Source organism: Macaca mulatta, chromosome 3 (assembly GCF_049350105.2).
Source record: "Macaca mulatta isolate MMU2019108-1 chromosome 3, T2T-MMU8v2.0, whole genome shotgun sequence".
Lineage (NCBI taxonomy): Eukaryota > Metazoa > Chordata > Mammalia > Primates > Cercopithecidae > Macaca > Macaca mulatta.
The window spans coordinates 59,024,339-59,042,634 of NC_133408.1; the positions used below are offsets into that span (position 1 = coordinate 59,024,339).

The 18,296-nt window shown below is 43.0% G+C and overlaps 1 protein-coding gene across 12 annotated transcripts in view; it reads left to right on the top strand.

Annotated features, from left to right (window-relative positions):
* Positions 1 to 18,296, top strand: part of LOC677692 (beta-glucuronidase) — a 73,889-nt gene that overhangs the window by 33,474 nt on the left and 22,119 nt on the right. Inside the window, exons 4-6 of one of the 12 annotated variants that reach the window (XR_013415235.1) lie at positions 337 to 936; positions 4,527 to 4,619; positions 4,963 to 5,441. The exons of 4 other annotated variants lie outside the window; for them this stretch is intronic. The gene's annotated coding sequence lies outside the window, so the exon portion shown is untranslated. Of the gene's footprint in view, positions 1 to 336; positions 2,694 to 4,526; positions 4,620 to 4,962; positions 5,442 to 18,296 lie in introns of those variants that run through there. 7 more of the 12 variants (XR_013415236.1, XR_013415234.1, XR_013415239.1 and 4 more) reach the window with 7 other exon arrangements.

The following is an 18,296-nucleotide window of genomic DNA, read 5'->3' on the forward strand; positions in this document are numbered from 1 at the left end:
CTTGAACCTGGGAGGCGGAGGTTGTAGTGAGCCAAGATCACACCACTGCATTCCAGCCTGGGCGACAGAGCAAGACTCTGTTTCAACAAAAAAGAAAAGAAAAAAAAAGGCTTGGTTCTGAAGCCAGTGGGGAATGTTTGTAGCCTGACCCTCTTAACTGCCCCAATACCCCAGACTGGAGTGTGCAGTGTATGGGGCCTGCTGTGACCACAGCAGTGCTCAGCTCCTTGGATGTAGGACAGGGAACTTGCTTGGTGGTTCGACCTTGAGTTGGGGTTCTTCAGGGAGCGGTTGTGAATGTCGTTGCTGATCTTACTTCTGGTCGTCTCGTTACAGATCCCCTGCAGCTTTTAGTCCTTGCAATCCCTCTTCTCCCTCTTCACGTGGAGACCTCTCAGATGGGAACTGAGAAAACTACCCGGAATGAACTCATCTCCCTTCCAGTCATTTCTGACTGACTGCTGTTTTCCCCTCACCGTGGTCATGATGGAACTGTCTCGGTCTTGCTGGAGGTTTGGGCAGCAGTTTCTGAGAGTCTTTCCGTTTCCCTCCTGGAGTTTCAGCCTCTCCACGTGTTTGTCTTCCCAGCTGGTGGCCATTCTCCAGTCTCCCTCCGGACCCTCCCTCCTCAGGCAGCAGTTGCTTTTTTACTTCTGTGTTATCAAGAGGCTGTTTGCTCCACAATCATTCCTCAGTCCCCCGAGACCAGTTGTCATTCTGCTGAAATTTCCACTGTCATTCCACTGCACTGCACAGGCCACCAATGACTTCTTGGTTAGCAAATCCAGTGACTTCTACATTGACACTGTCAACCTATTTTTCTCTCTGTGTCGCCCAGGCTGGAGTGCAGTGGTGTGATCATAGCTCACTGCAGCCTCAGACTCCTGGGCTCAAGCAATCCTGCCTCAGCCTCCCGAGTGGCTGGGAGGACTACAGGTATGTGCCACCATGCTTGGCTAATTGTTTTATTTTTATTTTTTGTAGAGACAGAGTCTCAGTTTGTTGTCCAGGCTTTTTTTGAACTCGTAGCCTCAACTGATCCTCCTACTTTAGCCTCCCAAAGTGTTGGGATTACAGATGTGAGCCACCGCATCTGGCTTCTGGCCCCTTAAATGGAGGCGCTTTATGGTGTTCTGTCCTGGTTCACTCGGTCCACAGTTGGTCTCTGGAGCATAATATCCACTCCATGGTTTCATGTAACTCCTTGCAAATAAAGCTAGTGCTAGTTTTTTTCTTTTAGTTCTAGACCAAATTAGACCTCAAACTAGACACACTTTTTGACAGAAGCCTCTTCAGAGTTATAAAGGTACTACAAACTCAAATTTCATTTGAAATAATATATTTTTTTGTAAACACCCTAACCTTGACTCTATCTGTTCCTTCACTCCTCCTCCCTGCACACAATGTACGCAGGTCCTGTTAACTTTACTTGAGGGTGACAGGAAGAATTTCACATCTTTAGACGCTTACTGGCATGCCTATTGCTGCTGGCCAACTTTATAACCTCATTCTTGCATTCTCGCTCACCCAGGGGTGTTACAGTGTGTTTCTCACTGTCTGCCTCCATTTTTTGTGGGTCTTCCAGAATCGCTGCCAGCACCAGCCAGAGCATGCCCCTCTTCCTTGGTTGCTCTCCTGTATTGACCAAGTCACACCCAGCATCTTGATAAGTCAGAGCCTTTTTGATCTTTTCCCAGATGGTTCTTTCACCCCGTGTCCCACCCCTCTCTAGCTGTTTCCTAAAACTCTGGGAGGTTTCTTTCCTATGGGCATGTCCTTGTGTTGTTCCTGCCCTGGCTATCTGTCCCTGTCCCTCCCATCCCCCCCCTTTTTTTTTTTTTTGAGATGGAGTCTCGCTGTCTTCCAGGCTGGAGTGCAGTGGCGAGATCTTGGCTCACTGCAAGCTCCACCTCCCAGGTTCATGCCATTCTCCTGCCTCAGCCTCCCGAGTAGCTGGGACTACAGGCGCCCGCCACGATGCCCGGCTGATTTTTTGTATTTTTAGTTGAGACAGAGTTTCACCGTGTTAGCCAGGATGGTCTCGATCTCCTGACCACATGATCCACCCGCCTCGGCCTCCCAAAGTTCTGGGATTACAGGCATGAGCCACCGCACCCGGCCCCTCACATCCCCTTTTGAGTTGAAAAGTCATCAGGGTCGAGTGCAAGCGTCATCTCTGTGGAGTCTCCCTTCTTGAGTCTATAGTAAATGTTTGGGGGATTACAAGAAGTAGAACTTGACTAGAGCTGCCCTAACAATGACTGCCATTTATGGAGAAATTATTGTGGGACAGATTGCATTATGACGCTTTCCATCCGTTATCACATGTACACTAGAAGCAGATGGCCAAGAACAGGAGCTTTTCTGCCATTTACTAGCTTTGCAACTGTGGACAAGTTAATTACTATCTCAGTGTCAGTGAAATCTGAGGATTCAATGTACTTCCACATGGAAAACAAGCAATAAATGGTAGCGGTGGCCTCTGGGAAGATTTTCATCCCTCTTCATCCTCTCATAAGATAGTAAGTACTGTTATTGTTCCTATTTCACAGACGAGGAAACTGAGGCTCAGGGAGAGTGGGTAATTGTTCTGCTTCCCCCAACACATGGCTGCAGGAGTCGTGGCTTCTTCATGTTTTCACTCCGGAAGGTCTTTAATGCAATAAATACTTACTGAGCTGATTGGAAAGATGGATCTGCAGCCCCAGAGTCAAATTGAGAGAGAAATATAGAAGTTGTCACCTGCACGGGGGTGGTCATTGCAGTTGTTTGATCTCCTCGAAGTTCTGTAGTCTTTCAGCGTCCACACGATTCAGCCCCCCTTTCAGCAATGAGCTGTGTCTTTCTTTGAGGCAGATGATCACTATATCTAACTGTCACTCAGATGTTTTGTTGTGAAAATTTGCATGTATTTGCCTTCTTTCTCCAGCTGGGTTAAGTGCTTTCAGGGCAGAGGGATTGTACCTTGTATTTCTGTGTATTAACTCCTGCCTCTTTTAGTCCCTGTTTTGTTTACTAAGATAATAGGTCAAATCTGGGAAACAGTAAGTCTTAATCTCAAAAAGGAATTCACCCATTTCTAAGAGACGACCAAACAAGATAATTTGGTGTGTTTTAATTTTTTAGTTTTAGTCAGTTGCAGCCCGAACCTGGCTCTGCCAGCGTTCTCACCTGGCACTGTCATTATTTCTTTGGCTTGATCTTTGATCAGACTGTGGGATCAGGAGAGAGAAGGAGTCCTATTTATTGTTGCTTCCCATGTACTCTGCAATATCTAACACAGCATGCGCTAAATAATACCTACTCAGGGCATGGGTGAGATCTTAGAGCCATGTTTAATCACTCACTTTGTCCTTTTGTTTTGCTTTTTTTGAGATGGAGTCTCACTCTGTCACCCAGGCTGGAGTGCAATGGCATGATCTCAGCTCACTGCAACCTTCACCTCCTGGGCTCAAGCAGTTCTTTTGCCTCAGCCTCCCAAGTAGCTGGGATTACAGGCGCCCACCACTGTGCCCAGCTAATTTTGTACTTTTGTAGAGGCGGGGTTTCGCCATGTTGGCCAGGCTGGTTTCGAACTCCTCACCTCAAGTGATCTGCCTGCTTCAGCCTCCCAAAATCCTGGGATTACAGGCGTGAGCCACCATGCCTGGCCTTTTCTCATTTTTTTATCCATTTCATTTTTTTGCCCTCCTCAACAAAGTTATGTTTCTTTGTCTTGTGGTTTTTTTGTTTTTTTTTTCATGTGGATTGCTGAACCCCACCCAGCCCCTCGTACCCTCTCCAGCCAGCTCACACTCGTTTGTCACAGCTCCTGGAACTCCCATTGACACACAGGGAATAGCCACCCACAGTGGACTGTGCTGTTCTGTTTTCTCCCTTAAATTTATCGTGCTTACAGAATGCCACTTCTGCAAACTATAGTCAAGTAGGAGGCAATGGCTCGTGGATATGCTCGCTTGCTCATCCTCTTTGAAAAGGTAACCAACTCTGAATTCTTTTATCTTTGAGACAGAGTTTCACTCTTGTCACCCAGGTTGGAGTTCAGTGGTATGATCTTGGCTCAGTGCTGCCTCCGCCTCCCAGGTTCAAGCAGTTCTCCTGCCTCAGCCTCTCAAATAGCTGGGATTACAGGTGTGCGCCACCACACCTATCAAATTTTGTATTTTTAGTAGGGATGAGGTTTCACCATGTTGGTCAGGCTGGTCTTGAACTCCTGCTGAGATTACAGGTATAAGCCACTGTGCCCAACCCCAGCTCTGAATTATTTATTTATTATTTTATTTATTTATTTTTGAAACTAAACCAGCCTGGTTTAGTTTAATTTCATTATTCATTCATTCATTCATTCATTCATTCATTCATGACAGGGTCTCGCTCTGTCACCCAGGCTGGAATGCAGTGGTGTAAACACAGCTCACTGCAGCTTCAACCTCTGGGGCTCAAGCAGTCCTCCCACCTCAGCCTCCCAAGTGGCTGGGAACACAGATGTGTGCCACCAGGCTTGCTAATTTTTGTATTTTTTGTAGAGACGGGGTCTTGATGTGTTACCCAGGCTGGTCTTGAATTCCTGGGCTCAAGCAGTCCGCCCACCTCAGCTTCCCAAAGTGCTGGGATGACAGGTATGAACCACTGCAACTGGCCCAAAGACGTATTTTTACTTATAGTGTAGTTCAGCCTTAAGACTGTACCAGCGGATAGAGGTGGAAAAGTAATGTAAAGCGAATATCAAATTACGTTTACAAATAAAGCAGTTGCTCATTAAGGTTTTTTTTAAAACCTCCTTTTTTATTCTGGGTTACATCATTCCCTGGCTGTCTTTACCCCAGCATCAGTGAGTCCTGCAGTCACTATAGCCCCCTGCGAGGACAGATATTTTGGTCACCATCAAGTGGATCTTTATTTTTATCTAACTTTACAATTCTGCCAGTTCTGACCCTTACATTCTCTTGCCTTGAATCCCAGGATCCGCCTCTGGTGTTCACTGTGGTCCAGTGTGGTTCTAACTTGACCCATCAGAAGTCATCTGAATCGCTTTGTGTCTTTTTTTTTTTTTTTTTTTTTTTTAGCACTGCTGAGAGTGCTGGGGAATAAAAAGGGGGTCTTCACTAGGCAGAGACAACCAAAAGGTGCAGTGTTCCTTTTGCGAGAGAGATACTGGAAGATTGCCAATGAAACCAGGTATCCCCACTCAGAAGCCAAGTCACAGTGTTTGGAAAGCAGCCCATTTACTTGAGCAAGACTGACACCACCTGTGTCCCTTCCTCCCCGAGTCAGGGCGACTTCCACAGCAGCAGAAAAGTGCCTCTCGGACTGTTCACCGCAGACTAGAACGTTTCTGGCCTGGGTTTTATGGTCATCTGTGCTAGCAGGGAACACAAGGTGGAAATAAAAGATTTTCTAGTATGGAAATAAAGAGTTGGCATGAAAGTGGCTACTGAAAAGCATCTGAAATCATTTCTGTGCGTCGTGCTGTTTTCAGAGCCTTAACTATGTGTGGACTTTGGAGAAACTGCTGCTCCAACACCCCCACCATGTTCAGAGCAGCTGGTTCCAGAGGGCATCTGCAGAAATAGCCCCATGGTCCTAGGGCCGCCGTGTTTGTGTAGCAAACCGGGCCAGCCTCAACAGGGAGTGAGTAGAAGACTTTCACAGCTGCTGTTCAACTCCTCAGACGAGCTAAAGTCCCACATGTACCAACAAATTCATAGAAACGCTGTCATGCTGCAGCACTTAGCAGGGTCTGTGAGCCAGTTTCCACATAGTTAAGCTGGCAGTGTCTGAACTGGAAGGTTAGAGGTAACTGGTTCTCCCCAGACATCGTTCTGACCTCAGCCATAGGGTCTTGACAGAAATGGGCAGATGAGTGTAAACGCCCATTGGCTTTATCATAATGGATGCCACTGAGTGTGACAAGATCTCCTTAAACAACTCTGCCTACAAATCAGCATTCTATGGCTTTACACCCCGAAATGACGCCACCTACCCCCTCCCAGAGCACAGTCTTTCCTTAAGGAATCTCTCCTCCCTCTCTTCACGGGCTCCAGTAAGGCAAGGATGGTGCATCAGTTCTGATTTGAAGTATATGCTTTGAAAAAATATTCCTTTTGGTGTCCAGTCAGTTGGAATACAATGAACTGATAGAGTCTTTTTTGTTGTTTTGTTTTCTTGAGACAGTCTTGCTCCATCACCCAGGCTGGAGTGCAGTGGTGCAATCTCGGCTCACTACAACCTCCACCTCCGGGGTTCAAGCAATTCTCCTTCCTCAGCCTCCCAAGTAGTTGGAACTACAGGCACCTGCCATCACGCCCAGCTAATTTTTTTTTTTACATTTTTAGTAGAGACGGGGTTTTGCCATGTTGGTCAGGCTGGTCTGGAACTCCTGACCTCAGGTGATCCGCTTGCCTCACCCTCCCCAAGTGCTGGGATTACAGGCATGAGCCATTGCGCCTTGTGGGGGCAGTGTCCCTTTCCACAGGTCTTAAGTTCCAGCACAGAGCACACTTGTTCTAGTCCTTGAAGGATATCTCAGCTGTATTTCCAACGGATTCATCTTTCTTGCCGATGCTACCTTTTTAGAGGATTATACATGGAGTATTCAAGGTAAGCTAAAGTAAAACTATGGAAAAACAGCTCATTAATACATTCTGAGTGTTCACAGAACAGTAGGCAGTGACACATTTTATCATTAATTCTTGACAATCACATATATCATAAACCCACAGGAATTCCAAGATCTAGAGGTCTGAGGACTCTGAATCTTCTGCAAGTTACGTATGATTTAAGAGAAAAAGAATCAACCCTATATACCTTAGAAATGAGGTTACAGTATTGACTTCAAGAATATAAGGCTCCTACCGAGTCTAAAAAGACCTCGTTTCAGCTTCTTTTTTGGAATGCAACCCTACAGTTTAAGAATAATGGGAGCACAACTTCCACAAGCAACTTCTACGTTTATTTTATACCAAAAAAATTATGTGCAACAAATAAACATTCTTACATATTTACATTTGGTTTTATTTACCAGTTAGCGAAACGGTGCCTTAAATCTCTGATAAAGAGTATTTCTATCTAGATTAAAGGGGAAACCTGCCCAGTGAACTCCATTTTAAATGAATGTTTACTCTGGAGCTTAAAGCACTAGTAAGAAATCTTTCTCATGGAACATTCTAGACAGATCATACACCTAATACTTAGGTCATGCCTAATACAGTTTTATAACAAAACATTTCACCTTTTCTAGGTGAATTTGTAGTAAAAAAATGTTTAGCCAAGTAGCTGGGGCTCCCACCCTTGCCTTTTTTGTTTGATGGAAGGGTAGTTGTCACAATTAGAAACCGTAAGTGCTGCCTGAGGTGTCTGAAATGTTTCACCAATGCTTGTGTGTTGGAGGAAAAGGCATGAAGACAGAAACTGTATAATAGGTCATTAGGTCGTCTCCCCAAATAGGTTACCAGAAGTCACAGAGGGTCTCCTTGTTGGCATCTAATATTGATTTTCAAGACAAGATCTCCTGTCACTCTTGGTACCAATCTAAGTTACGAAGAAACTGCTGAAGATAACTCTGTACTTTTGCCAATAGTCTTTTCAAAAACTAAATGAAAAACAAAAGTCAACAAATAGTTTGTTGTTGTTGTTGTTGTTTTGAAACAGTGTTTCACTTGTTGCCCAGGCTGGAGTGCAATGGTGCAATTGGGAACTCACTGCAACCTCCACCTACCGGGTTCAAGCAATTCTCCTGCCTCAGCCTCCGGAGTAGCTGGCATTACAGATGCCTGCCACCATGCCCAGCTAATTTTTGTGTTTTTAGTAGAGACAGGGTTCCACTGTGTTGATCAGGTTGGTCTCGAACTTCTGACCTCAGGTGATCCACCTGCCTCGGCCTCCCAAAGTGCTGGGATTATAGGTATGAGCCACCATGCCCGGCCAGCAAATAGTTTTAATTTCACTGTAGTCTTGGTCCTCTTTGAATGTAGTCTCTTTGAATGAAAATAGTCAATGCTTTGAACATCATTTGAAAATAATGAATTTAAGGAGAGGACACATGTATAAAGGAACAGTGATTCTGGGCACACAGCCAGTTAACCCTGAGTTATTTCACCAGAAATTTACTTTTACTGAGAGCAACTAGCTGTAATGCAAAACCAAATGAAATCCTCCAAATCACCCAGATTCCCTAGAATTTATCATCTAACCCCAATTCGTCTTATTTCTTCAAATGATATTTGTGAGCATCAAGTCAATAAATGGCTTCATTTGGAACAAATTACTTTAAAAAGATGAAGCATGGAGTTACTGCTAAAAACAAAAGTTTCCCCTCATCTGTCCTTTAACACTTGTGGCTAGTAATGCTGCAGTGTTCAAATATTCAGTCTAAAACAGGCAAAACAATCTTCTAATTTTATAACACTGGTGATTCCCCCCTCTTCTGGGCAGAATAGAAGGTATAGAAGGGAATCTGAATTCTCCAGGGCAAAAAACACCCAATAAACACCACCAGGGTTCTGTTACTTACTGAGACACTGGCATTACAATGCTGTTATGACAGGCAGTACGTGTTCCTCTCTCAGTGAGATAAAAGGGTATTAATCTGACTGGGCCATAAGAATGTGGCAAAAAAAAATTTATACAACTGAAACAGTGGTTTCACCGAGGTTTAGAAAAGCAAAGGAAAAACTGAAAGGGTCTGGCTGACCATTTTCCCATGTTTTCTCAGGTAAGAGTTGAAGACATTTGCAAGAATGCAACATCAAGACAAGCTTTAACTATACTCTGCTGATTGATACAAAATAGGATGAAAAACCATTGGATCCTGGGACATGAGGAACTTGTTTAGCACAACCGGTGTTATGTGTACCACAGTTTTAACCATTAGGCCATTTCCACTGTAGCTTAGAGAAAAGAACCAGAGGACTGCCTTGGTAGAGCTGGACGCGCTGCTATAAGACGGCCTCGCTGTACAGCCCTCAAACGTGAGGACTTCTTTCTCCATAGGTACCAGATGGCCAATCAGTGCTTTCTAGAGTTCTTTAACTACTTCAGAATACAAGAATAGTACATCCATACTCCAACAGCCATTGAAAGATTCACATTCATGGGAAAACACAAGTCTTGATGAAATCTTGACTATCTTTTAAGAAACTGGTTGACTATCTTTTAAGAAACTGATTAAATCTTGACTATCTTTTAAGAAACTGGTTGAAACTGGTGAAAAGTTCATTACAATTCAAGCTTGATACCTGCCTCGAGCCAGAAGACCTACGTTGCATCAATTCTGAGTCAGTGGAAGCTACAGAATTGTTGCTGACCCTACACATTTGAGTTTACAGAGCAGAGCCTGTCCCCTCCCTTCAAAGAGAAGGCAAATAAAGCACTCAAGAGGTACTGGTCTCATTGACTGTTTTTAACATAAAATGATTAATCAGATTGGAAGCAAAAACATTACTGCTGCTTCCCAACCGGAGGAGTGAAATGATCACACAGGACCCTTCTGCAGAGTGCGGGTTTTCTACCTGACGGTGAAGACGGGAGGGCAGGACACTTCTGCCCAAGGTCAACACACAAAATATTTGGTTTGAGATTTAAGACAGAAGGCACTTTTAACATTCTGATATCAGATGTTAACCATACAAACGTCCTGTCACAATTTCATTTGGGTTTACTTGAATCCCCTTCCAAAATTCTTCTTACTGCATGTGTGTCATTATGAGAGCAGTGGCGACACGACCAGATTTAGCCTTGAGATGTGTCTACCTGTTCCTATTCTCCCATGAAGCAAACTGCGCAGCATGTCAGCCCTGAAGGTTACAAATCCAGTATTTGACTGCAAAACAACTAAATTAGACATCCGAGTGGTTAGTGCAGAAACAGTGAGCAAGAACACTGGCTCCCACGCTGGAGCGACGGGGCTTAGACTGGTCTTTTCCATCATAATACTGTTTGGTTGACTGGTACCAACGTTAAGGAAAAATATCTGCATGAAAATTCAACTGGTGGAAGAATCTTTACCTAATAATGCCAGGCTTATATTTCCAGCTTTTCTCCAAAGAAAAAAATACCCATTTTTGGTCGGGTGTGGTGGCTCACACCTGTAATCCCAACAGGCCGAGGCAGGCAGATCACGAGGTCAGGAGATTGATACCCTGGTGAAACCCCATCTCTACTAAAAATACAAAAAAAATAGCCGGGCGCGGTGGTGGGCACGTGTAGTTGCAACTACTTGGGAGGCTGAGGCAGGAGAGTGGCGTGAACCCGGGAGGCGGAGCTTGCAGTGAGCCAAGATGGCACCACTGGGCTCCAGCCTGGGTGACAGCGAGACTCCGTCTCAAAGAAAAAAAAACAAAAACGATTTTCGCATCCTTAGTGTCCTGAAGGCCTTGAACTTGAAGGTCTGGCCACATGACTCATTCTGTAAGGTTAACAATTGGTCCAGTTTTATGACTGGACACAATCTGGACTTGAACATTCCAATTCAATTTCTTCCTTTCAGAAGAGGGAGATGAAAGGGAACCAACCACCCTATTATTATTTTTTTCACCCTATCATTTGCTGCAACAACAGCGGCCAGTACTTTCCACAAGATGCTGTGTATAGGCTATTTTCACTATCTCCTCAGTCAATGCTGAACTGACAGTTCTTCAGTGCTACACTCCAACTAAACTGTACAGTAAGTTCTGCAGAAATGGATCTAATATTTCTATCTTTACAAATATCACATAAACGGATTCTAGTTGAATCTACATGTTTAAATCCATTGGCTAAAAACATACTACATATTGTAAACATGGCAATATTTAATACAGTATCTATTCTAGAATATTTTCATGTTATGATCACATTTGTTATACCTGAAATTGAATTTATGCACATTAAAGAATTACTAGCAATGGTTGCTGACTTTACAATTGAGGGCAGGGGGCTAGGGCTACATTTTATCATTTCAGAAACATCTTCAAAGTAAAGTTAAAGCTTGTCTTTGATTGGCTCGGCGTATCCTTTTTGTATCCATATTTAAAATGAAGATTGACACAGAAATTAGCGAGGGCCCCTTCTAATTTACAGGATTTTTAAAAATCAGTTTGAGATTCTTAGGGAAAGTGTCTGTTGTGAATAATAATAATAATAAAAACCTGCTGCAAAATAAACTGAATGGAAAACGGGCTTGAGACTGTCAGGGCAGAGTCTGTCGGGCGTCAGTCCTGCTTGGGCTGCAGCTGCCGCTTCCAGGCCTCGTTCAAGTAAACTAGTCGTTTGTAGTTGATACTGAGAAGAAGGAAGTTCAGCATGTACGTGACGACGCAGATGATGCAGAACTCCTTCAGCACAAAGTACAGAATGTAGGCCAGGTACAGGGACCCCACGACCGACATGATGGAGGACGTCATGAGGATCAAAGCCACCATGGTGCTTGCTGTCATGCCTGTAAGAGAAGAGACGCGGGCTCAATCAGGCCTTGGCGCTGGAGAGAGGCTTTCTGAGTGACAAGGACTAACACTGTGTGACTTGCTGCGGTGTTTGAATACTGATCTTCCTGCCAAACTCTGAAAATTGAGAACAGAAATACTGGTCTGTTTCGTTAAAATTATACAGGTTGACTCTAGCAAAATGCCAGTTTTTTGGCTTTTTTTTTTTTTTTTCTTTTTTTGATACAGAGTCTCACTGTATCGCCCAGGGTGGAGTAGAGTGGCACAATCTCGACTCATGCAACCTTCACCTCTTGAGTTTAAGCAATTCTCCTGCCTCAGGCTCCAGAGTAGCCAGGATTACAGGCACGTGCCACCATGCCTGGCTAATTTTTGTATTTTTAGTAGAGACGGGCTTTCACCATGTTGGCCAGGTAGGTCTCCAACTCCTAACCTCAGGTGATCCACCCGCCTCAGCCTCCCAAAGTGCTGGGATTACAGGCGTGGGCCACCATGCCCGGCCAAATGCCAGTTTTATAGCTGCAATGTTTTTGATTTCTCAATCTTTCAGGTGAAATATTACTAATTTCATAAACTAACCTAGTTGAAAATATGCACACAAAGCAAATATGCAGTCTCACAATCACATTACGCAATGAAGCTGACTTGTAACATCAACAGCCCCAAGACACCAAATGAATAAAGGGACATGAGGACCGCAGCCTTTTTCTTCCGAGCTGCACACATTTGGTGAGAACCTTCTCTGGTTTTCACTACAGCCTCCCCATCTGTGGAAAGTAAAATTTGCTTTTCCATGTTTAGATCAGATTGATTAAAAATCCACAATGAGAGGTGACTACACCAACAAGTTGCTGAGGAGAGAAAAACTCTTGCTAAACATTCCAGGAAGGGCTCACCCTGGTGGATAAGGGAAACCACAGTTAGCTCGTTGGCTGTATGTGGGCCAAACCCGATCAAGAAAAATGGTGGACGTGTGTGCTAAACCCAGGCTCTCAGTACAAAAAGGCACCTAAAGCCAGGCGCGGTGGCTCATGCCTGTAATCCTAGCACTTTCAGAGGCCGAGGCAGGTAGATAAGATGTCAGGAGTTTGAGACTAGCCTGGCCAACATGGTGAAATGGCGTCTTTACTAAAAAATACCAAAAAAAAAAAAAAAAAGAAAAAGAAAAAGAAAAAGGAACCATTAGTTGGGCATGGTATTGTATACTTGTAACCCCAGCTACAAGGCAGGCTGAGGCACGAGAATTACTTGAACCCAGGAGGCAGAGGTTGCAGTGAGCCAAGATTGCGCCACTGCACTCCAGCCTGGGTGACAGAGTAAGACTCTGTCTCAAAAAAAAAAAAAAAAAAAGAAAAGAAAAAGAAAACGAAAAGAAAAAAAAGGCACCTGAATTCTGGACTCTATCTTCACATGTATTGTTTTTAATTTCCTGTGGTCAACAGTATGGAGAATATGTGCATTTATTTTCAAGGACAGAGAAGGCAGAGCATGTTAAACTACCCTCCTACCCAATGACTCATGGGTAAAACTACCCTCCTACCCAATGACTCATGGGTAAGGATAACAGAAACAGGAACAAAATAACAGATGGGAGCAGGTTTGAAGAAGTCAATTAAAGAGACAGATTTTCTTTGTGTAATGTTTTATATACATATTTTTTTCCAGATAGAGTCTCCCTCTGTTGCCCAGGCTAGAGTGCAATGGCACAATGTCAGCTCACTGCAACCTCTGCTTCCCGGGTTCAAGCAATTCTCCTGCCTCAGCCTCCCAAGTAGCTGGGATTAGAGGTGTGCGCCACCACCCCCGACTGGTTTTTGTATTTTTAGTAAAGACAGGGTTTCACCATGTTGGCCAGGATGGTGTCGAACTACTGACCTCTTGATCCGCCCGTCTTTGCCTCCCAAAATGCTGGGATTATAGGTGTGAGCCCTTGAGCCTGGTCTGTTTTTAAAACTTTTGAACCATGTGAATGGATTACCTATGAAAAAATTAAATTAAAAATGCTGTATCTCAAACAGCTTAGAAGTGAGTACAGATGCCATGCTCTGGAAACTGTTGGGTTAGTTCAAATGTGCCTCCCGTAAAGACACCAACATTAAAAAGCATGTGAAGCATCTAAATGCAAGTCAAAAAAATGCAAATGAAAAAAACACATATGATACATATGATTTAAAATATGTATACAGCATGGCATTAAATTAATGGCATAAACAGAAATTTGACTGTAGCACCTCTATCTTCAAAAGTTAATCTAATCAAAGGCTTTTCTTTCTTTCTTTCTTTTTTTTTTTTTTGCGACAGACTTTCCCTCTGTTGCCCATGCTGGAGTGCGGTGGCATGATCTTGACTCACTGCAAGCTCTGCCTCCTGGGTTCACGCCATTCTTCTGCCTCAACCTCTCGAGTAGCTGGGATTACAGGCGCCTGCTACCACACCTGGCTAATTTTTATTTTTTAGTAGAGATGAGGTTTCACCGTGTTAGCCAGGATGGTCTAGATCTCCTGACCTCGTGATCCGCCCATCTGAGCCTCCCAAAGTGCTGGGATTACAGCCGTGAGCCACCGCACCTGGCCATTTCATAGTATTTTCTAATTTATTCAACCATTACCTATTTCTAAGCTACTTTTTTTTTTTTTTCTATTTCACACTGTACTGCTATGAATATCCTTGTCCACACATCTTTGTACTTCTGCAAGATAAACAGATATGGAACTGGGGAAACTCGACAGAACAACTGACAATGATTTAGATTTACAATTTGCCTTATAACAAATCAATTTCAGATAGACAGAAGAGTTACATGTATTTTTAATTAACCAAATTAGAAGAGCTGACAGATAATGGAATATTAATAATTAAAATACAAAGACATTGGTATGCAACAAGATCTTTAAAAAAGGAGAAAAATAAAATGCAAAGACAACAATGGATGGATTTAACTCTAAAAATTTAATACAATACAAATTCATAACAGTAACAAAAAGGATAAAGAATGCGCTAAATGTTTGTAACACATATAAAAACATACTACTGTCGGGATCCCAATAACTAAATGGGCAATAAAAGGAAATTAAAAAGACTAAAATTTAATGTAATAGGTACTAATGTGTAGCTATTAGCAATTTTTCCAGGTTAAGATTATCATTACAATTAAAAAAAAAACAAATTTTACAGAACACTTTTTAAAAATGAAGACTGCTGGAACTTCAGGGAAACCAAAGAACTGAGAGAAAAGCAACTTGGTAACACCAATTAAAATAGAAAAATCTGTGTTTTTTGATCCTATGCCTGGAAATTTATTTTGTGGAGATAATTCAAAGAAGGAAAGAGCAGAAGGTCTTTAAACAAAGTTGATCACTGCAGCATTATTTAGAAGTAAAAGGTGTGGGCCGGGCACGGTGGCTCACGCCTGGGAGGCCGAGGTGCGTGGATCACGAGGTCAGGAGATCAAGACCATCCTGGCTAACACAGTGAGACCCCGTCTCTACTAAAAATACAAAAAATTAGCCGGGCATGTTGGCGGGCGCCTGTAGTCCCAGCTACTAGGGGGGCTGAGGCAGAAGAATGGTGTGAACCCGGGAGGCAGAGCTTGCAGTGTGAGCTAAGATTGTGCCACTGCACTCCAGCCTGGGCGACAGAGCGAGACTCTGTCTCAAAAAAAAGTCAAAGGTGTGAAACCTAGATGTTAACAGTAACTGGATAAACAACACTATGTTGAAACACAGTTCACATTAAATTATTATTAGTTTTTGAGACAGGTCTTGGTCTGTCTCCCAGGCTGGAGTGCAGTGGTGTGATCTTGGCTCCCTGCAGCCTCCATCTCTTGGGCTCAAGTGATTCTCTCACCTCAGCCTTTCAAGTAGCTGGGACTACAGGTGTGTGCCACCACACCCAGCTACTTTTTATATTTTCTGTAGAGATGGAGTCTCGCCATGTTGCTCAGGCTTGTCTTGAACTCCCGGACTCAAGTGATCTGCCCTTCTCAGCCTCCCAAAGTACTAGGATTACAGGCATGAGCCACCGCACCTGGCCCCAAATTATTATTATTATTATTATTATTTTTTTTTTTTTTTTTGAGATGGAGTTTTGCTCTTGTTGTCCAGGCTGGAGTACAATGGTGCGATCTCAGCTCACTAAAACCTCTGTCTCCTGGGTTCAAGGGATTCTCCGGCCTCGGCCTCCCGAGTAGCTGGGATAACAGGCACTTGCCACCACACCCGGCTAATTTTGTATTTTTAGTAGATACAGACTTTCACCATGTTGGCCAGGCTGGTCTCGAACTCCCAACCTCAAGTAATCTGCCCACCTTGGCCTCCGAAAGTGCTGGGATTACAGGCGTGAGCCACCGTGCCCAGCCCCAAAATTATTTTTAAAAGCAGAAGACTGTGGAAATAGTGGATATGTAAAGGTGATGGGATTATGAATATGGTTTCTTGTTAATGTCCCCTCAATATGTGATATTTTTCAAGGCTACACAGTCTATAAAATAAGGAAACACATTTACAGGGAACATGGGAGTGATAATTTCTGGAATGGGACTGGTTTTTCTGGACATCATGAGATACAGCTCTCCATGATTAAACAGCAATTGACATAAATTCAACATTAATATAAAAAAATTTTAGTGAATCAAGTTTTCACAACACAAAAATGTTGTACATGCTAGTGGCTCTATAACACATGCTTTTATTTAACATCAAGACACTTCAAGGCAAAGACACAAACTACTAAACGGAATATAACAACCTTATTTTTGTATTGATAAATACCAAGTAATAACTGTAGTATATAAAATATAAGTCCTAAGACACTGTTTGGCTGGTTTAATACACCATCCTTTCCAAAAATAGAATCAAAAAGACCAAATTTTCGACCCCATCTGTAAAATAAGGAAAACCAGTAACCCTATATTTGAATTTCCCTATTTAAAAAAATGTAAAATTATTTGAGAACGTTATCCAATTCTAAAATCAACTAAGTTGCCATATGTCTTAAATGTCCTGTGTTGAGGGAGTGATTTACCCCAAAAAGGGAGGCCAGTCACTAGATTTCTGATTAAAAATAATCATCTAAAATGAACATATCTAAAAGTGCCAATATACCCATCTGAATCAGTTGCCAATTTCTATATATTCTCTTTTCCAAAAGGTAGGGCAAAGTATTCATTTTCCAGTGGCATTAGTATTTGCAGAAGGAGACTTCTCTCTGCTTAAGCCAGGGTCTCTTAACAGTGGACCACTGACATTTTGGGCTACATAATTCTTTGTGTTGTGAGGTGTTCTGTGCATTACATAACAGTACCCCTGGGCTCCACCCACTAGATGCTGCTAGTACTCCTCCACCCCAGGTGTGGCTACCAAAAACGCAGTCACAGCCATTGCCAAACGTCCCCGGGACACCACTGTCCCCATTTGAAAGCCATAGATGTAAGTTGTGCTATTTATTCACTCAAATAATATAGATTGAAACGTTTTTTTCTTCACGAATTTCACCAGGATATGCATTAAGAAATATACTGGGAATGTGTTTTTTAAATGTAGGGCTGGGCATGGTAGCTCACGCCTGTAATCTCAGCACTTTGGGAGGCCGAGGTGAGCAAATCATGAGGTCAAGAGTTCGAGACCAGGCTGAAACCCCTGTCTCTACTGAAAATACAAAAAATTAGCTGGGTGTGGTGGCACACGCCTGTGGTCCCAGCTACTCAAGAGGCTGAGGCAGGAGAATCGCTTGAACCCAGGAGGTGGAGGTTGCAGTGAACCGAGATTGCACCACTGCACTCCAGCCTGGGCAACAAGAGCAAAACTCCATTTAAAAAAAAAAAGGTAGGATAATATCAGAAACCGTAGGTCTTTCCTGGAGTCCTATCTCAGAAGTAAAAAACCAGATACATTATATGCCCTTTCAGGTTTTATTTGCAAGTTAACTTTAAATCTTGCATTTGACTTAAGATTTTTTAAATCTGATTTTCTTTTTATAAATTGTTAATACTGATTTGATAAAACTTGATACAAATATCAAACTAGCACTCATTTTGAATAAAAAAACCTTTAAAGGTAATGTTAACTCTGGATGGAACAAGAGTGCTTCTTAAATACTAAAAAACATAACCAGTTATGGTGTTAAGTCAGTACAGAAACACTCTAAATAAAATCTAAACTTTGGTTCTGAAGACAAACTGCCCCAAAGCAAGGATAAATAAGTGATTCTTCACTGGCCACAATAGTTTAATGGCACTCGATGCCCAAGATATAGAATGAAACCCCTGCATAATGATGATGTTGGACGAGAAAAATCACCCCGATTTTACAAACAAGTGAAAGCCATGAAGATTTTTATTGTACAATTATGCAATCCTTTTTTTGCGGGGGGGGTGGGCGGGGCGGGAACGGGACAGGATCTTTCTCTGTTGCCCAGGCTACAGTGCAGTTGCAGTCATGACTCACTGCAGCCTCAACCTCCCAGTTTCAAGTAATTCTCCTGCCTCAACCTCCCAGTTTCAAGTAATTCTCCTGCCTCAACCTCCCAAAGTAGCTGAGACAACGACACCCAGCCTTTTTTTTTTTGTATTTTTTGTAGAGTTGGGGCTTTGCCATGTGCCAAGGCTGGTCTCGAATTACTGGGCTCAAGCAATCCTCCCACACTGGCCTCCCAAAAATCTGGGATTACAGGCTGAGCTATCACACCCAGCCTTCAGTTATACGTTTCAAAGAAAATAAAATAATTTCCATTATATTCATTTCTTCTTTCACTCATCTAAAGACTTATTGGGCATGTACTGTGTGCACTGGTGCTAGGTGCTGGGGATGCAGAAGTGAACAAGCCAGACAAGGTGCTGCCCTTGTGGACCTTAAATTCTATTTAGGGAAGAAATAAACA